The 17,357-nt window shown below is 40.8% G+C and overlaps 1 non-coding gene across 1 annotated transcript; it reads left to right on the top strand.

The window, feature by feature from the left end:
* The first annotated feature begins 15,503 nt into the window (after nt 1-15,503).
* LOC121040015 (U6 spliceosomal RNA) lies at nt 15,504-15,610 on the top strand. Its single transcript, XR_005795085.1, has one exon. It is a non-coding gene; the product is annotated as a U6 spliceosomal RNA (small nuclear RNA).
* Nucleotides 15,611-17,357: the final 1,747 nt, after the last annotated feature.

Here is a 17,357-nt window from a genome sequence, read left to right as displayed (position 1 = left end):
CGTAGAGGTGCTGGCTCCTATAGTAACTCTATTTTTAACTTGACAAATCACCATACTGTTTTCCAAGGCCTTTGTGTCATTTTACACTCCTTCCGTCAGCGTGTGAGTGTTCCAATTTCTCCAACTCCTCTCCCACACTTGTCATTGTACATCTTTTTTATTACAGCCATCCTCGTGGCTGCCCTTGGTTTTTGCTCCTTGGCACGCTGTGATGGACAGTAGCATTTTCATCTTACCTTGATCCCCTCCTCCAAAAACCCCTGCACGCAGTGTTTTGAGGCCAGCTTAAATTTCCTCTCTTCCAGAAGGTTCTCCTTAGCCACTCCAGCCCTCCTGGATCTTGTTCTTCTTCACCCCTTCCTAGAGAATTTGAAAGGATACACCACACGTTTGTGTTAAGGACTGGATTGTGTTGCTGTTCTCGCTTTCTGGAATAATTTCCCCATCCTGTGCTCGCCACTTCAGTGGCCAAATACTGCTTCTCTCATCCATCCCCAGCTTCTCCTGTGCCTCTGAAACTCGAATCCTCTCCCCGCCCCCCCGGTGGGTGTGGCCCCCCACTCTGCCCCACAATAGCCCTTGGCACTTTGTATGGATCTCAGTGCTTTCTGTGTCCTCTGCTGGGATGTAAATTCGTCAAGAGCAGGAATTGGTGGCACCTGGGGGGCTCAGTCCATGAAGTGTCTGACTCTGGACTTCAGCTTGGGTCATGATCTCCCAGTTCATGGGTTTGAGCTCTGCATTGGGCCCTGTGCTGACAGAGAGGAATCTGCTTGGGACTCTTTGCTCTCAAAATAAATAAGGGTGTTGTATGGAAGCCAATTTGACAATAAACTTCATATATTGAAAAAATAAATAAATAAATAAACAAACAAACAAACTAACTTAAAAAAAAAAAGAAAGAATAGGAATTGGAATTATGTCATGATCATTTTTGTACCCTAGAACACAGCACAGAAATTGACACTCGGTAGAAATTAATACTGAATAAATATTTTTTGAAGGAGGAAAGGAAGGAAAGAATTTTCCGGTTGGCTTTTTCCAGCTAGACTATGGGACCTTCTGGGTTAAGGAATGGCGTCTTTTTTTGTCTTGTGGATCTTTTCAATTCCATCTAGTGCCTCACAATGCCTGCCACATCCCTGGCTTCTTCCTCTGTCACCCTGCCCGGGGATGGGGCCTGAACTTGCTCCATCAGCTGTCATGGCCAATGTCACATATGTGGTGTGACACAGACATGCCCCCCCAGCCACTGTTGATTGGTCCCTAAGCCAGAGGCAACCACGTGATAAGAGGGGCCCAGGAAAGCCTGGCTATGTCCCAGACAATTTGGAACAATTCTATATTTCAAATGGAAAGGTGACACATTAACCCAATAAAATGCTTGCTCTTGAAGCAGACACAAGGCAGTTGAACAAAGATCAAGCAAACCACTTTAGCCTGAAATTTCAATCCCAGATGATGCTGCATTAGTACAAAATGTTAGCAGTCAATACTTACTGTGTGTTATTTTACTAAGCGCTTTATATTCTTGGTGATATATCTCACACTTCTCATTTAAGGGACAGATGATTAGGGAGGTTGAAAGTCCAGCCCACAGAGTCCCAAATTCTTTGCCATACTGGAGCTCTGGGAATGTTGGTACATGCCCCATGCTTAGATAGGCAGCTTGCCTCACAGTCCTGAACATCCTGACAATGAGCCTTTATCCCCTAAATGGGACCCATGGTCCATGAACCTGGCCAATCTCATGCTCTGCCCGGGAACAGACTAACACGTGGGTGCACCAAGCAGTTACTCACCAGGTCTTAATAGGAGGGCCCTTGGGGTTGCAGGGCTGCTACGAAATACTTCTCCACCGGCCTGTCACAAATGCCTGCTTTTGCTATTAAGATTTCTTTTTAATGTTTATTTATTTATTTTTGAGAGAGAGAGAGCACAAGCAGGGAAGGGACAGAGACAGAAAGACACACACACAGAATCCGATGCACACTCCAGGCTCCAAGATGTCAGCTCAGAGCCCGGCGTGGGGCTCGAACCCATGAACCATGAGATCATGGCCCGAGCTGAAGTCAGATACTTAACCAAGTGAGCCATCCAGGCGCTCCGGTTTTTGTTTCTTGGAGTTAAGGATGTAGGACCACAAAACATAGCACTTTGAGGGCATCTTACAGTTTTGGCTTCATTATAACTTCACTTTCCTCTTCCACCTCCTCTTCAAGGCAAGGATTGCCCCTCAAATTCTCTCTCCTCCTCATTCCACGGCCCATTTTCTGATTCTTGCTTCTTCGAATAGAGAAAATAATATTCTCCCGTGTAGTAGAATTTCATCTGGGAATCACAATCTAATCCAGAAGTCCACCGAGTGTGTGAAGAGTGTTTCCAATAGCAGAGATCTTCAACTTCTGCTCTCGCATGACGAAAGATTAAAAAAAAAAAAAAAAAAGGGCACTAATTTCTGTGATCTCCATTAACTGCAAATACCCCTAGGAGGGGTGACACGTTGAAATGCTGTCACTCAAGTACAAATGTTTTCACCAGTCCTTTTCCAGAAGACGCCTACCCCAGAGTATGAGTTCATAGTTAACTGGGGGTAAGAGACACAGTAGGCAAGTTAGTGGTTGGGGACAACATACAATCATACACCATTCAGTATGGTTGCGATGTGGTCGTTGAGTCTGGATCCCGCCCTGTGGGGACTATGGAAAGCCACGGTGGAGAAAAAGAAGTGTGGCAGGAGACTGGAGGGAGAGTTCGAGGGCTCTGGATCATGGGAGGAGATGAAGGGGGAATTTACTCGGTGCCAAAACCAGGGCCAAGTGCAAAGTGGGCTGTTCTGTAGAGCTTTTCTGGAGATCTGTGACCTCTCTTCTCTCCACCCATGGGCTGGTCTTCATTTCTGTGAAAGGAAGGACAGAAGTGTAGGGGGACATGAAGGAAATAGTCAAGACCAGCAATGCCCACAGTGGCAAAACAAGCTCTAACTTACAAATTGCCTCTAAGTGGCCCGAGGAGTACTTCTAGGTGAGTGTAAATCATCGTGGAGCTGCTGACAGACCACATGCAAACCATGTTCATGTCCATCTGGGGCTCATCTATCTGCTATGTACACTCTGAGCGATACTTGGGGTGATCCTAGTGGAGGCTGTGCCTAATGTTAAAAACCTGATGCCAGTTGGGATGAAATTGAATTGAAGCCAAGTCAGCAACTGAAAACAGTCTCCTTCCCTCGCTCCCTCCCCACTTCCTTCCCTCTTTGAGAAGATCAGTAAAATTTAAGAATCTTTAGATAGATTGGGGGGAAAAAGAGAGACAACCCAAATTCCCAATACTAGGATCAAGAATCTATCACTACAGATTCTACAGATATTAAAACAATGGTTCTTGGGTCACCTGGGTGGCTCAGTCGGTTAAGCATCCGTCTCTTGATTTGGGCTCAGGTCATGATCTCATGGTTTGTGAGTTCAAGCCCTGCATCAGGCTCTCTGCTGTCAGCACAGAGCCTGCTTCAGATCCTCTGTCTCCCTCTCTCTAGCCCTTCCCCTCTTTCTGGCCCTCCCCCTGCTCATTCTATCTCTCTCTCTCTCTCTCTGAAAATCAATAAACTTAAAAAAAAATTTTTTTAAAGAAAAAAAAATGATTCTCTACTGGAGGTTATTCAACCCCTCTTTCCCCCAAGGGTATTTGTGAATGCCTGGAGACAGTTTTGATTGTTACAGCTGGGGAGCTTTGGATGTTACAGCTTTGGATGTTACTGGCATCCAGTGGGCAGAGACCAGAGACGCTGCTAAACATCCCACAATGCACAGAACATGCCCCCTCAACAAAGGCTTATCCACTCCAAAATATCAATACTGTGCTGTTGAGAAACCCTACATCAAAAGGATAATAAGGGAATATTGTATATGACTTAATGTTAATAAATTCAACAACTTAGTTGAACAATTTTTTTAAAATATGAAATTTATTGTCAAATTGGTTTCCATACAACACCCAGTGCTCATCCCAACAGCCCATCACCCGCTTTCCCCTCCCTCAAAATGAACAATTTTTTTGAAAGACACAAACTACAAAAGCTCACCCAATGAGAAATAGATAACCTGGGTAGCCTGATATTTACTAAACAATTGCATTTGTAGTTAAAAACCTTCCCACAAAGACAACTCCAAGCCTAAAGAGCTTCATTGATTAACTTATGACACATTTAAGGAAGAAATTATTTCAATTCTGTCTAAACTCTTCCAGAAATTTGGAAAGGTGGAAATATTTCTCAACTCTTTCCCCGAGTCTAGGAATGCCCTGATACTAAACTCAGCCAAAGATGATACATGAAAACCACAAGCCAATCAAATCCAACAATATAGATAAAAAACAATACATTATGACCACATGGAGTTTATTCTGGAATTAAAGGTTAGTTTAATGTTTGAAAATTAATGAATATAATTCATCATGTTAGTAAACTATAAAAGAAAAATCATATGATCATCTCAATAGATTCAGTAAAAGGATTTGACAAAATCCATCATCCTTTCCTGATAAAAACTCTCAGCAAACAAGAAATAAAAAGGAATTTCCTTAGCTTGATAAAAGGAATCTATGAAAAACCTATAGCTAACATCATGTCAGAAGACTGAATACTTTCCTCCTGAGATCATGAACAAGTCAAGTAAGTCTATTCTTTTTCTATTCTGTTATCATTGCACTTCAAGTTCCTAACTGGTGCAGTAAGACAAGAAAAAGAAAGAAAAGGCTGCCAGATTGGAATGGAAGAAGTAAAGGGGTCTTTATTCTCAGACAACATGATCATCCATGTAGAAAATCTGATGGAATCCACAAAAAGGCTATTAGAACTAATAAATGAGTTTTGCAGGATATATGATCAATATACGAAAGTCATTTATATTTCTATATGCCAGTAATGAACAATTGGAAACTTAAAAAGAAAAAAATTAGCAATAGCATCAAAAATATGAAATATTTAGGAATAAATCTGAAAAAAGATATGAAAGACCTGTATACTGAAAACCACAAAACAATGCTGAGTAAAATTAGAGAAAACCTAAATAAATAAAATGATATACTATGTTTATGGGCCCAAAGATCCATTTAAAGATGTCAGTTCTCCAAACTGATCTGTAGATTCAACATAATTCTAGTAAAATCATAGTAGACTCTTTGGTACAAATTGAAAAAAATGGGTTCTAAAATTCATAAGGAAATGCAAAGGGCTAGTATAGAAAGAATAACTTTGAAAAAGAACAAAAGTTGACGAACTAACACTACTTGATTTCAAGACTTATTTTAAAGCTACATTAATTAAGTGTCATATTGGTGTAAAGAGAGAAGAAAGGTCAGTGGAACAGAACAGAAAGACCAGAAACAGACCCACACAAAAACTGATTTTTTGACAAAGGTTCAAAGATGGTTCAGTGGAAAAATGACAATTTTTTCAACAAATGGTGCTCAGTTGGATATCTTCATGCAAAATAATACATTTTGACCCATACCTCATACTATATACAAAAATTTACTCAAAATGGATGATAGCTATAAATGTAAAACCTAAAGCCATAAAACTTCTAGAAGTAAATAGAAAATAGAGCCTTTATGGTTTTGGGCTATGTAAAGACTTTTTAGATATTATACTAAAAGCACAAGCCATAAAGGAAAAAATTGATAAATTGAAATTCATCAAAATTTAAAACTTCTGGTCTTCAAAAGACACTGTTAAAAGAATGAATAGATTAGCTACCTACTGGGAGAAAATATTTGTGAATCATTTATCTAGCAGAGCAGTTATATCCAGAATATATATATTTTAAACCCTCAAAACTCAAGAAAATAAACAATCCAGGAAAAAAAGAAATGAGCAAAAGATCTGGAAAGATACTTAAAGAAGATATATGGGTGGCAAATAGGCCCATGAGGAGAAAATGCTCACCATCAACAGTCACCAATAGAAATGCAAATTAAGATCACATGGAGAGGGGCGACTGGGTGGTTCAGTTCACGTACTCACGGTCAGGTCCGTGAGTGCGGGCCCCGTGTCAGGCTCTGTGCTGACAGATCAGAGCCTGGAGCCTGCTTCAGATTCTGTGTCTCCCTCCTCTCTGCCCCTCCCCCGCTCACATTCTGTTTCTCTCTCTCTCAAAAATAACTAAAAAATAAAATAAAAAAAATTTTAAAGATCACAGTGAGATACCACTGAGCATGTTATAATGGCTGAAACTAAAAGCATACTAGGTGTTGGCAAGGATATGGGGCAGTGAAGACTCTTATATGCTACTGGTGGGAATGTAAAATGTTATAGGCACTTCATTAAATAGTCTAGCAGTTTCTTAAAAAGTTGGACTTATACGTATTATCTGATCAAGTCATTCTACCTCTAGGTATTTAGCCAAGAGAAATAAAAGCCTATGCCCACCCAAAGTATTCTTATATGGATTTGTGCTCCAACATTCCCACTAGCTTTCTCTGGGATAGCCAAAAACTGGAAATCCAAATACCCATCAACATGTGAATGGATAAACAAACTGTGGTATATCCATACAGTGAAATAGTACTCAGCACTAAAAAGGAACGAACTATTGATACTTGCAGCAACATGGATGAATCTCGGAGTAATTATTCTGAGTGAAAGAAACCAGACAGGAAAGTATATGTATTGTGTGATTCACTTATATAAAATTCCAGCAGGTGAAACTAATGTATAGTGATAGAAAGCAGATGACCCGTTGTCTGGGGATGAGAGTGACTGGACCACAAAAGTGGGGGAGGAAATTTTGAGGGTGATGGATATACTTATTATCTTGATTTTGGCAGTTTAAATACATATCGATTATGGTATGACAATTGTATCTCAGGGTTGTTTTTAAAAATGATTGTCCTGACCCACACGAAAATAGCCTGTGTGGTCACAATAGTTGGGCTGATTTGTGTCCCAGTATATGGTCTATTGTGGAGAACGTTCCATGTGCACTGGAGAAGAATGTATATTCTGCTGCGTTAGGATGAAATGTTCTGAATATATCTGTTAAGTCCATCTGGTCCAGTGTGTCATTCAAAGCCATTGTTTTCTTGTTGATTTTTTGATTAGGTGATCTGTCCATTGCTGTGAGTGGGGTGTTGAAGTCTCCTACTATTATGGTATTACTATCTATGAGTTTCTTTATGTTTGTGATTAATTGATTTATATATTTGGGTGCTTCCACATTTGGCACATAAATGTTTACAATTGTTAGGTCTTCTTGGTCTATAGACCCCTTGATTATGATATAATGCCCTTCTGTATCTCTTGATACAGTATTTTATTTAAAAAAATTTTTTTAATGTTTATTTATTTTTGACAGAGAGAGAGAGAGAGAGAAAGAGCATGAAGGGGGAGGGGCAGAGAGAGGGAGACACAGAATCTGAACCAGGCTCCAGGCTCTGAGCCATCAGCACAGAGCCCGACGCAGGGCTCGAACTCACGGACCGTGAGATCATGACCTGAGCCGAAGTCGGACACTCAACCAACTGAGACACCCAGGCACCTCTACAGTCTTTATTTTAAAGTCTAGATTGTCTGATATAAGTATGGCTACTCTGGCTTTCTTTTGTTGACCATTAGTATGATAGATCGTTCTCCATCCCCTTACTTTCAATCTGAAGGTGTCATTAGGTCTAAAGTGGGTCTCTTGTAAACAGCATATAGATGGATCTTGTTTTCTTATCCATTCTGTTACCCTATGTCTTTTGATTGGAGCATTGAGTCTATTGACGTTTAGAGTGAGTACTGAAAGACATGAATTCATTGCATTATGCTTGTAGAGTTGGAGTTTCTGGTGGTGTTCTCTGGTCCTTTCTAATCTTTGTTGCTTTGGTGTGTGTGTGTGTGTATATATATATATATATTTTTTTTTTTTTTCTTCATCTTTTACCCCCTTAAAATTTCTTGCAGGCTGGTTTAGTGGTCACAAACTCTTTTAATTTTTGTTTGTCTGGGAAACTTTTTATCTCTATTTTGAATGACAGCCTTGCTGGATAAAGAACTCTTGGCTGCATATTTTTCTGATTCAGCACACTGAATATATCCTGCCACTCCTTTCTGGCCTGCAAAGATTCTGTGGATAGGTCTGCTGCAAACCTGATCTGTCTTCTCTTGTAGGTTAGGGACTTTTTTTCCTTTGCTGCTTTCATGATTCTCTCCTTGCCTGAGTTTTTGTGAATTTGACTATGATATGCCTTGTTGATGGTAGGTTTTTGTTGAATCTAATGGGGGTCCTCTGTGCTTCCTGGATTTTGATGTCCGTGTCTTTCCCCAGGTTAGGAAAGTTTTCTGCTATGATTTGCTCACATAACCCTTCTACTCCTATTTCTCTCTCTTCCTCTTCAGGGACCCCTATGATTCTGATGTTGTTCCTTCTTAATGAGTCACTGATTTCTCTAATTCTTAAATCGTGCTCTTTTGTCTTAATCTCCCTCTTTTTTTTCTGCGTCATTATTCTCTAAAAGTTTGTCCTCTATATTGCTAATTCTCTGTTTCATCCTTGTATCCATTTTCTCATCCATTCTTGCCACTGCTGCATCCATTCGTGATTGTAGCTCAGTTATAGCATTTTAAATTTCATTCTGGCTATTTTTTACTTCTTTTATCTCTGCAGAAAGGGATTCTAATTTATTTTCAACTCCAGCTAGTATTCTTATTATCATAATCCTAAATTCTGGTTCAGACATCCTGCTTGTCTCTGTGTTGGTTAAATCCTTGGCTGTCGTTTCTTTGTGCTCTTTATTTTGGGGTGAATTCCTTCGTTTTGTCATTTTGAAGGGAGAAAAGGAATTAATGAGGTAGAAAAATTGAAATTAAAAAAATATTAAAAGTAAAAATTAAACACACACACACACACACACACACAAAGGAAATCGTTTGAGAATTTGAAAAAATGAATACACTGAAGTAGACTAAAATGAGATGATGGGGGTAAAATAGAATTTGAAAAAATATACTCAAAAGTAAAGAATATAGTAGAAAAAATTAAAGAAAAATATTTTTAATGAAAATTAAAAATAAATATGAATTTTTTTCTTTTTCTGTATTCAAGAAAAAAAATGAAAAAGAGAAAAAAGATTAAAAAAAGAAAAAAGAAATCATTTGAAAATTTGAAAAAGTGAATACACTGTAGTAGATTAAATAAAATGATGCAAGTAAAATAGAATTTGAAAAAATTTACATAAAAGTAAAAAATATATTTAAAAAATTAAATAAAAATATTTTAATAGAAATTGAAAGTAAAAATAAAGTTTTTCTCTTTCTGCATTCAAAAAAAGAAAAGAAATGAAAAAGAGAAAAAAGAAAAAGAAAGAAAAAAAGGAAATTGTTTGAAAATTTGAAAAGGTGAATACACTAAAGCAGACTAAACTAAAATGATGGAAACAAAATAGAATTTGAAAAAGTTTACACAAAAGTAAAAAATATAGTAATAAAAATTAAAGAAAAATATTTTTAATAAAAATTGAAAATAAAAATGAATTTTTTCTCTTTCTGCTGAATTCTGTGGTTCAGGTTGTGCAGGTTGTTGTGTTAATCCTCCAGTCAGTTTTCTAGGCGTGTAGGATGGTTTGGTGTGGGTCTGGCTGTATTTCATGGATGTGAGACACACAAAAAACTTACATGCTGGTCCGCCATCTTGGCTCCTCCCACAATAGTTGGTATAGTTTGTCTTACTGTGCGCTGGGCTGTGGTAGAGGGTGGCTCTGTTACCCAGCCTCCCTCCTTCTGTCCTTCTCCACTCCCTGCCTCCCCCAAAGCTGTCTTTCAATCCTGCTAACCCCACCCCCAAACCTCTTCATTTCATATTCTTCCTTACCTGTAATTTCTCAACAGAATATTCTCTCATTCCAATCTTCACAGATCTTTAGCCTCTCACTCAGTCAGTTTATAGAATACCAGTGACCCAAAGCTTTTCCTTCAACCCCATTCCTCCCAGCCTTCCTGACGTATGTGAAATCATGGCTTGATTCCTGCTTTCAGGTTTTCCCCAGGGGCTGGTCATAGGTCTTTGTGATACCCTTTACCCCATGTCATTCTACACTGTGGTTCTTCATCAGCACATGAGAATATTGTCAGATTATGCTTCTCTTTGTTCAGCAGGAGGTTCATTATTGCCATGAGTACAGACCTTTACTCCAGCCAACACTTGACATCTGAGGATTTAATGTTTGTGTTTCTCACTGTTTAAGAACAACACCAAAGTTTTATGAATGTAGTAACTTAGCTGCTGAATTTTTTGGGGGGGTATTACGAGACCAATGTACAGGAGTAAGTCTGATTTACTTGTGTCCATTGTGTGGACTCCTCCTGTACATTTCACAGGGGTAATTGTGTTCTGTGTTAGTGTTTGCAGCTTGAGGAATATGGAAAGTCCTCAGGATGCGTTTCAAGAAAAGTTAACTGCCCTATGTTATTTCTATGGAGGGTTGCCTCATTCGATGGAGTATGTAACATATCCCAGGAATGTCTTCTGTCTCTAATGTAAAGGCTCTCTCCAGCATCTGTGTTCTTTTCTGTCTACTGGGTTGCTCTAGAGAGGGTGTTGATTTACATTTCTTCTACCTGACAGAGCAAGAGCTCTTGGGTCACTTCCTGCCTGTCCCCTTTGAGTATCTCCTGGACTGCAGCCAATGGCAGCAGGATGCGTTTCCGATTAATTTGACTAGTGACTAATAACTCTGACCCCCAGAGTGGATAACACAGGAGACTTTGCTCCTCTGCACCGAGCTGTGGATTTCCTGCTAGAATGCTTAACAACTTCGTGTTGTGATGAAAATCAGATGAAAGAACATATGGAAAAGGACTCTAGATATTTTAGGTAAGAGTATAAATGCAAATGCAAGACTCTGTCTTGGTAGCCAGGATGCCTCCAGCCTTACCCCGAACATCAGAAGCCAGGGCTTCTGTTGTAGATTCAGGACTAAACAGAGTCACCAGGATATCCAAAGGACTTTGTATTATGGAATGGATGGAATCTTTAGTGAGGAAGGAAGAAAGCGAACAAAGTTATCCTCCAATTCCAAGTACTTTTCCTCCTATCCACCAGTCCAGCCCTGTCTCCTGGGTGGGTGTATGTGGGTAGAGGGGATTAACGTGAATTGATCTTGTGTCTGTCAGGCTTGAGAAGCTGTCTGTTGCTTTCTCTACCTGGTAGTGGCTGGTGCCTTGAAAGGTGAGCAGGAGGGGATCCTGTCCTCCTCAAGGGAACTCACATGCTGTGATCGAACCCATACTGCATCTTGATGAAGATCTAAGTCATTATTTCACTTGAGGGAGACTGGAGGTGCGAGCTAATTCATCCCCTCATTCTATTCTCAGGACTCCATGTTGGAAGGGGGTGTCCTCGTGAATATTCCTTCTTTCCTAAACTCTCTCTCACTTGAACATCCTCTTTCTCCTCCATGTTCTCTTCTTTCGGCCTTCCTCAAACAGCATCCTTAGACCTTCCTCCCTGGAAAGTTCCACTCCTCTGCACAAAGTAAAGCGGCATGCTACCCACTGTCACCTTGTGACTTGTATACTCCGCCATCACAGGATTTGGCTAGATATTAGTGAAAATTCTCCTCTGTGCAGGCGTCTGCTGGCAGTAGAAGCATATGGGTGCCCCAGTCCCATAAGTGGTGGAAGTAGCAGAAAATTGGGCTCCATTGTCTTCTTTCCACTTAAAATGGCTGGGCCTGGGTTCCTCCTTAATTTATCAACTGGAAAACACACTTTACCAACATATGCAAAAACTTCCTCCAAATACCAACACTCTAGTCTTTTGTGTGTATGTGTGAGACAGAGAAAGAACATAAGAGGGGAGAAGGGGGAGAGAGAGAGAGAAAGAGAGAGAATCTCAGTCAGGCACCATGTTCGGTGTAGAGGCTGACATGGGGCTCGATCCCACAGCCCCGGAATCAGGACCTGAGCCAAAATCAAGAGTCGGACGCTCAACCGACTGAGCCACCCTGGCACCCCTCAACACTCTAGTCTTCAGCGAAGCATTCACGTTCCTCCCTATGAACAGAATTTGATTCTGCTTCTTGCAAAAAGAAAAGCTCTGACATAATGGTGCCAAAGGAGCACTTGCCTCCTTCCTGGGATTAATTTCGCTGCAGATGCCTGAGCCATGAGGGTGGGTGGGTGGCGAGGGAGGCCTCCGCTCATTCCATCATACTTGTAAGACTTGGTGTTCCTTATGTTTGAAATATCCTTGGCTCTAGAATGTAACTGGGCCCAGAGAAAAGAGAACTAAGGAGTGGCAATTAAGGACCGGCTCTGGGCTAAGTTTAAGGGAAGGTATCCTTGAACCTGCTACATAGTCGAGCCCGAGTTATGGAGACTGACACACAGTTACTGAGAGCCAGGAAGCAAAGGAGAGGGATAATTTAACATCAGGGAGAATTATAAGGAAGAGACTCAGCATTGGGGAACTGCCTAACAAACACCATAGAGGTAGGAGACTACATACCAAGATGCCTTATACATTTATTTTAATTAGTGGACTTGCTCCCTAGGTTCAAAGAAAGTTTCACTGGTTCAAGGTCAGAAGGTTTATCTTGACTGCTTTTAAAGTTTTTAATAGGATTCAGTTTATATCCCAACATCAACAGAACATTTTTTTCCTACACCAGGGCTCTGTATCATTCTTGTTATTTTTGTGTTTTGTTTTGTTTCCTTTTATATTTACTTACTTTTGAGAGAGAGAGAGAGTGTAAGCAGGGGAGGGGCAGAGAGAGAGGGAGACACAGAATCCGAAGCGGGCTCCAGGCTCTGAGCTGTCAGCACAGAACCCGATGCGAGGCTCAAACCCACGAACTGTGAGATCATGACCTGAGCCAAGTCTGACGCTCAACCGACTGAGCCACCCATGGGCCCCATCGTTTTGTTTTCGTAAGCAACTAACATGAGTTACACGGTGGCTTCCAGGTAAGGACCGCAAGTTAAACATGCCTCTAATATCCTTTTCTCCGGAAGTCTCTCTGAAACTACAATAGAAGAGATTTTTACTGGCAAAGGGAAAATGGGAGAGGAGAAAATCACAGCAAACTTTTGGAATCTGGAAAGCAAATAAACAAGTGCTGATTTAGCAAAGCTGAGACAGCTGAATCCTAGATCAGCGGTGAGGAAAGTGGATTGACCCACAAATCTACAAAGGCTATGAATTGGTAACACTGAGTACCTCTGGAAATGGGGGTCAAGGGAGGGGTTTAAAGAAAGAGGATTTGTTGGCAGTTTTTTTTTTTTTTTTTTGAAGTAGGCTTCACATCCAGCATGGAACCCAGCATGGGATTTGAACTCACAGTCCTGAGACCAAGACCTGAGCTGAGATCAAGAGTCTGACACTGAACCAAATGAGCCACCCAGGAACCCCTTGTTGTAAGCTTTTTAAAGAACATTTTAATCCCCAGACCACCTTCTCCAATTTGTGCAGTCAGACACTTGGCCTCCTCCACACTCACAGAATTAGAAGATTTTTTTTTTCTGCACAGGAAAACAGAAGGTCCCTGGGTTGGAAGACAGTAGGCAGAGATGGAGGTGGGTGCTGTGCTAGGAACTGGGAGCTGGAGTAACTACAGTCTTACTGGCTTCTGGGATTCCAGTCCTCCCCATCTCCTGGGCTCCCAGAATATTGGAAACCAGGCCATTGTCTTTCAGGGAGGAGACTGGAAAGTTCCCCTGGAGAATCTGAGCAGCCCAAGAAGAAAGTCTTACACATACTGACGATGAGTTGTCATTGGGAAAATGATGACCCTCAGGTGAAGTTCACTGTTGAAAAGCCCCGGCCACAAATTCACTCTCATGAGCAAATGATCAAGATTTACAGGTGCAGAAACCCTAATGTGAAAGATTCAGACCAAGGCAAACCAACGTTTAAAAAGCAACATGAGAAATAGCAGACACATTCAAAGAAAAGAAACTTAAAACAAAAACCCATCAGTAGTATCTTCAGTGAGGCAAGAAGAAATATTTCAACCTTGAGACAGCAAAAGAATGATGTAGAAACAGAACTTTTGAAGAAAAGGGAGCTCTAGACATTCGGAAACATAATGGAAATTTTGAAAAATGTAACGAATTGGAGGATAAAATTGAAGAACTCTCCTCAACAGTAGAGCAAATGATGTAAAAGAGAAAAAGTAAAAAAGTCGGGGGATGGATCCACAAGACTTAAGGATCCACAAGACTTAATATCTAAGTAACAGGAGTTTCAGGAAAAGATAACAGAAAAAGTGAACTGCCAAAAAGATAAGGGGATCAAAATAAAATGTCATCAGTTTTCTCAACAGTAATGCCAGAGGCTAGAAGATGAGAAAGTGGTGCCTTCAACCCTTGGAGGAATAACCACTTCTACCTTAAAATTTTTTTGTGTGTTTGATTTTTTATATTTGAGAGGGAGACAGACAGAGAGCAAGTAGGATAGGGGCAGAGAGACAGAGACAGAATCCAAAGCAGGCACCAGGCTCTGAGCTGTCCGTCAGCACTGAGCCCGACGTGGGGCTGGAACTCACGAACTGAACCGTGAGACCATAACCTGAGCTGAAGTCAGACGCTTAACTGACTGAGCCACCCAGGTGCCCCAAAACCACTTCTATCTTAGAATGACAAAAGAGCAATTGCATATGAGGGCTGAAGAAAGACATTTTAGAAAGGCAATGTTTCAAAACGTGTATTTCCCATGTGCCTTTATCAGGGAGCGACTAAAGAGTATGTTTCACCAAAACAAGGGAACAAACCACGAATGAAGACTCAAGACAGAGGAAACGGGAGATCCGACTCAAGAGAAATGAAGGGAATCCTCAGGATGACAGCTCCACCCCAGTTGTTGAGAACAAAACAGTCCAGACTGGAACATGGCAGAGAATCTGGAAAGTGTTTCTTCAAGAAGATCAGATTGATAAAATATGGGATGCTCTAAATGTCTTGAGAAGATGTTTATATCATTGCAGGAGACTTTGTGTTTGAATTTGTGGTAAGTGCATCTACTACTAATACACTTACTATCCAGGGAATTAAAAAAAGTTGTTCAGGATAGTAAAAGTCGTTATAGTTTACTACGTGGCTTAGTTCAGGGTAGCATTTACATGGTCGTAATGCTATGAGTTACATTTACTGAATAAAGATCTAAGGAAAATTAATGATGTAACTATATTGGAAGGATAAAGGGATGGGAAGGGTGTGCGTGTGTTTCATGGGGAAAGGGGAAGAGAGCCAAACCCCAACTTGCGAAGTGGTAAGCCAGTAGCTAAAGCCTATAAGTGAAAAATCAAGGAAACTGTACAGGAGGAAAAGTAAGTTTCCTTCTCTTCTGATTTCTCAGCTGAGGCCACTGAAATAAAAAATTAACAAGAGAAAAACAGGAGTTGATTCGCATGCATACCTCATGTATACATGGGAAACACCCAAAGACAAATAAGTAACTCCTACAACCACTTAAGAATTCCAACTTAGGGGCGCCTGGGTGGCTCAGCTGGTTAAATGTCTGACTTCAGTGCTCACTTCGGCAGCACATATACTAAAATTGGAACGATACAGAGAAGATTAGCATGGCCCCTGCACAAGGATGACACACAAATTTGTGAAGCATTCCATATTTTCAAATATTGTCAAAATGTCAATACTACCCAAAGCTATCTACACATTCAATGCAATCCCAATCAAAATTGCACCAGCATTCTTCTCAAAGCTAGAACAAGCAATCCTAAAATTCATATGGAACCACAAAAGGCCCCGAATAGCCAAAGTAATTTTGAAGAAGAAGACCAAAGCAGGAGGCATCACAATCCCAGACTTTAGCCTCTACTACAAAGCTGTCATCATCAAGACAGCATGGTATTGGCATAAAAACAGACACATAGACCAATGGAATAGAATAGAAACCCCAGAACTAGACCCACAAACGTATGGCCAACTCATCTTTGACAAAGCAGGAAAGAACATCCAATGGAAAAAAGACAGTCTCTTTAACAAATGGTGCTGGGAGAACTGGACAGCAACATGCAGAAGGTTGAAACTAGACCACTTTCTCACACCATTCACAAAAATAAACTCAAAATGGATAAAGGACCTGAATGTGAGACAGGAAACCATCAAAACCCTAGAGGAGAAAGCAGGAAAAGACCTCTCTGACCTCAGCCGTAGCAATCTCTTACTCGACACATCCCCAAAGGCAAGGGAATTAAAAGCAAAAGTGAATTACTGGGACCTTATGAAGATAAAAAGCTTCTGCACAGCAAAGGAAACAACCAACAAAACTAAAAGGCAACCAACGGAATGGGAAAAGATATTTGCAAATGACATATCGGACAAAGGGCTAGTCTCCAAAATCTATAAAGAGCGCACCAAACTCCACACCCGAAAAACAAATAATCCAGTCAAGAAATGGGCAGAAAACATGAATAGACACTTCTCTAAAGAAGACATCCGGATGGCCAACAGGCACATGAAAAGATGCTCAACGTCGCTCCTCATCAGGGAAATACAAATCAAAACCACACTCAGGTATCACCTCACGCCAGTCAGAGTGGCCAAAATGAACAAATCAGGAGACTATAGATGCTGGAGAGGATGTGGAGAAACGGGAACCCTCTTGCACTGTTGGTGGGAATGCAAACTGGTGCAGCCGCTCTGGAAAACAGTGTGGAGGTTCCTCAGAAAATTAAAAGTAGACCTACCCTATGACCCAGCAGTAGCACTGCTAGGAATTTACCCAAGGGATACAGGAGTACTGATGCATAGGGGCGCTTGTACCCCAATGTTTATAGCAGCACTCTCAACGATAGCCAAATTGTGGAAAAAGCCTAGATGTCCATCAACTGATGAATGGATAAAGAAATTGTGGTTTATATACACAATGGAGTACTACATGGCAATGAGAAAGAATGAAATCTGGCCCTTTGTAGCAACGTGGATGGAACTGGAGAGTGTTATGCTAAGTGAAATAAGTCATATAGAGAAAGACAGATACCATATGTTTTAACTCTTATGTGGATCCTGAGAAACTTAACAGAAGACCAGGAGGGAGGGGAAGGAAAAAAAAAAAAAGAGGTTAGAGAGGGAGAGAGCCAAAACATAAGAGACTCTTAAAAACTGAGAACAAACTGAGGGTTGATGAGGGGTGGGAGGGAGGGGGGTGTGGATGATGGGTATTGAAGAGGGCATCTTTTGGGATGAGTACTGGGTGTTGTATGGAAACCAATGTGACAATAAATTTCATATATTAAAAAAAAAATAAATCTAATTCAGAACTTGAAAAAAAAAAATGTCCAACTTCACCTCAGGTCATGATCTCGCTGTTCATGGGCTCAAGCCCTGCATCTGGCTCTGTGCTGACAGCTCAGAGCCT

The sequence above is a fragment of the Herpailurus yagouaroundi genome, unplaced genomic scaffold, assembly GCF_014898765.1.
Source record: "Herpailurus yagouaroundi ecotype Mexico unplaced genomic scaffold, PumYag 181, whole genome shotgun sequence".
Lineage (NCBI taxonomy): Eukaryota > Metazoa > Chordata > Mammalia > Carnivora > Felidae > Herpailurus > Herpailurus yagouaroundi.
Note: the sequence above shows the minus strand (reverse complement) of the source record. Positions and strands in the feature narration are given on the sequence as shown.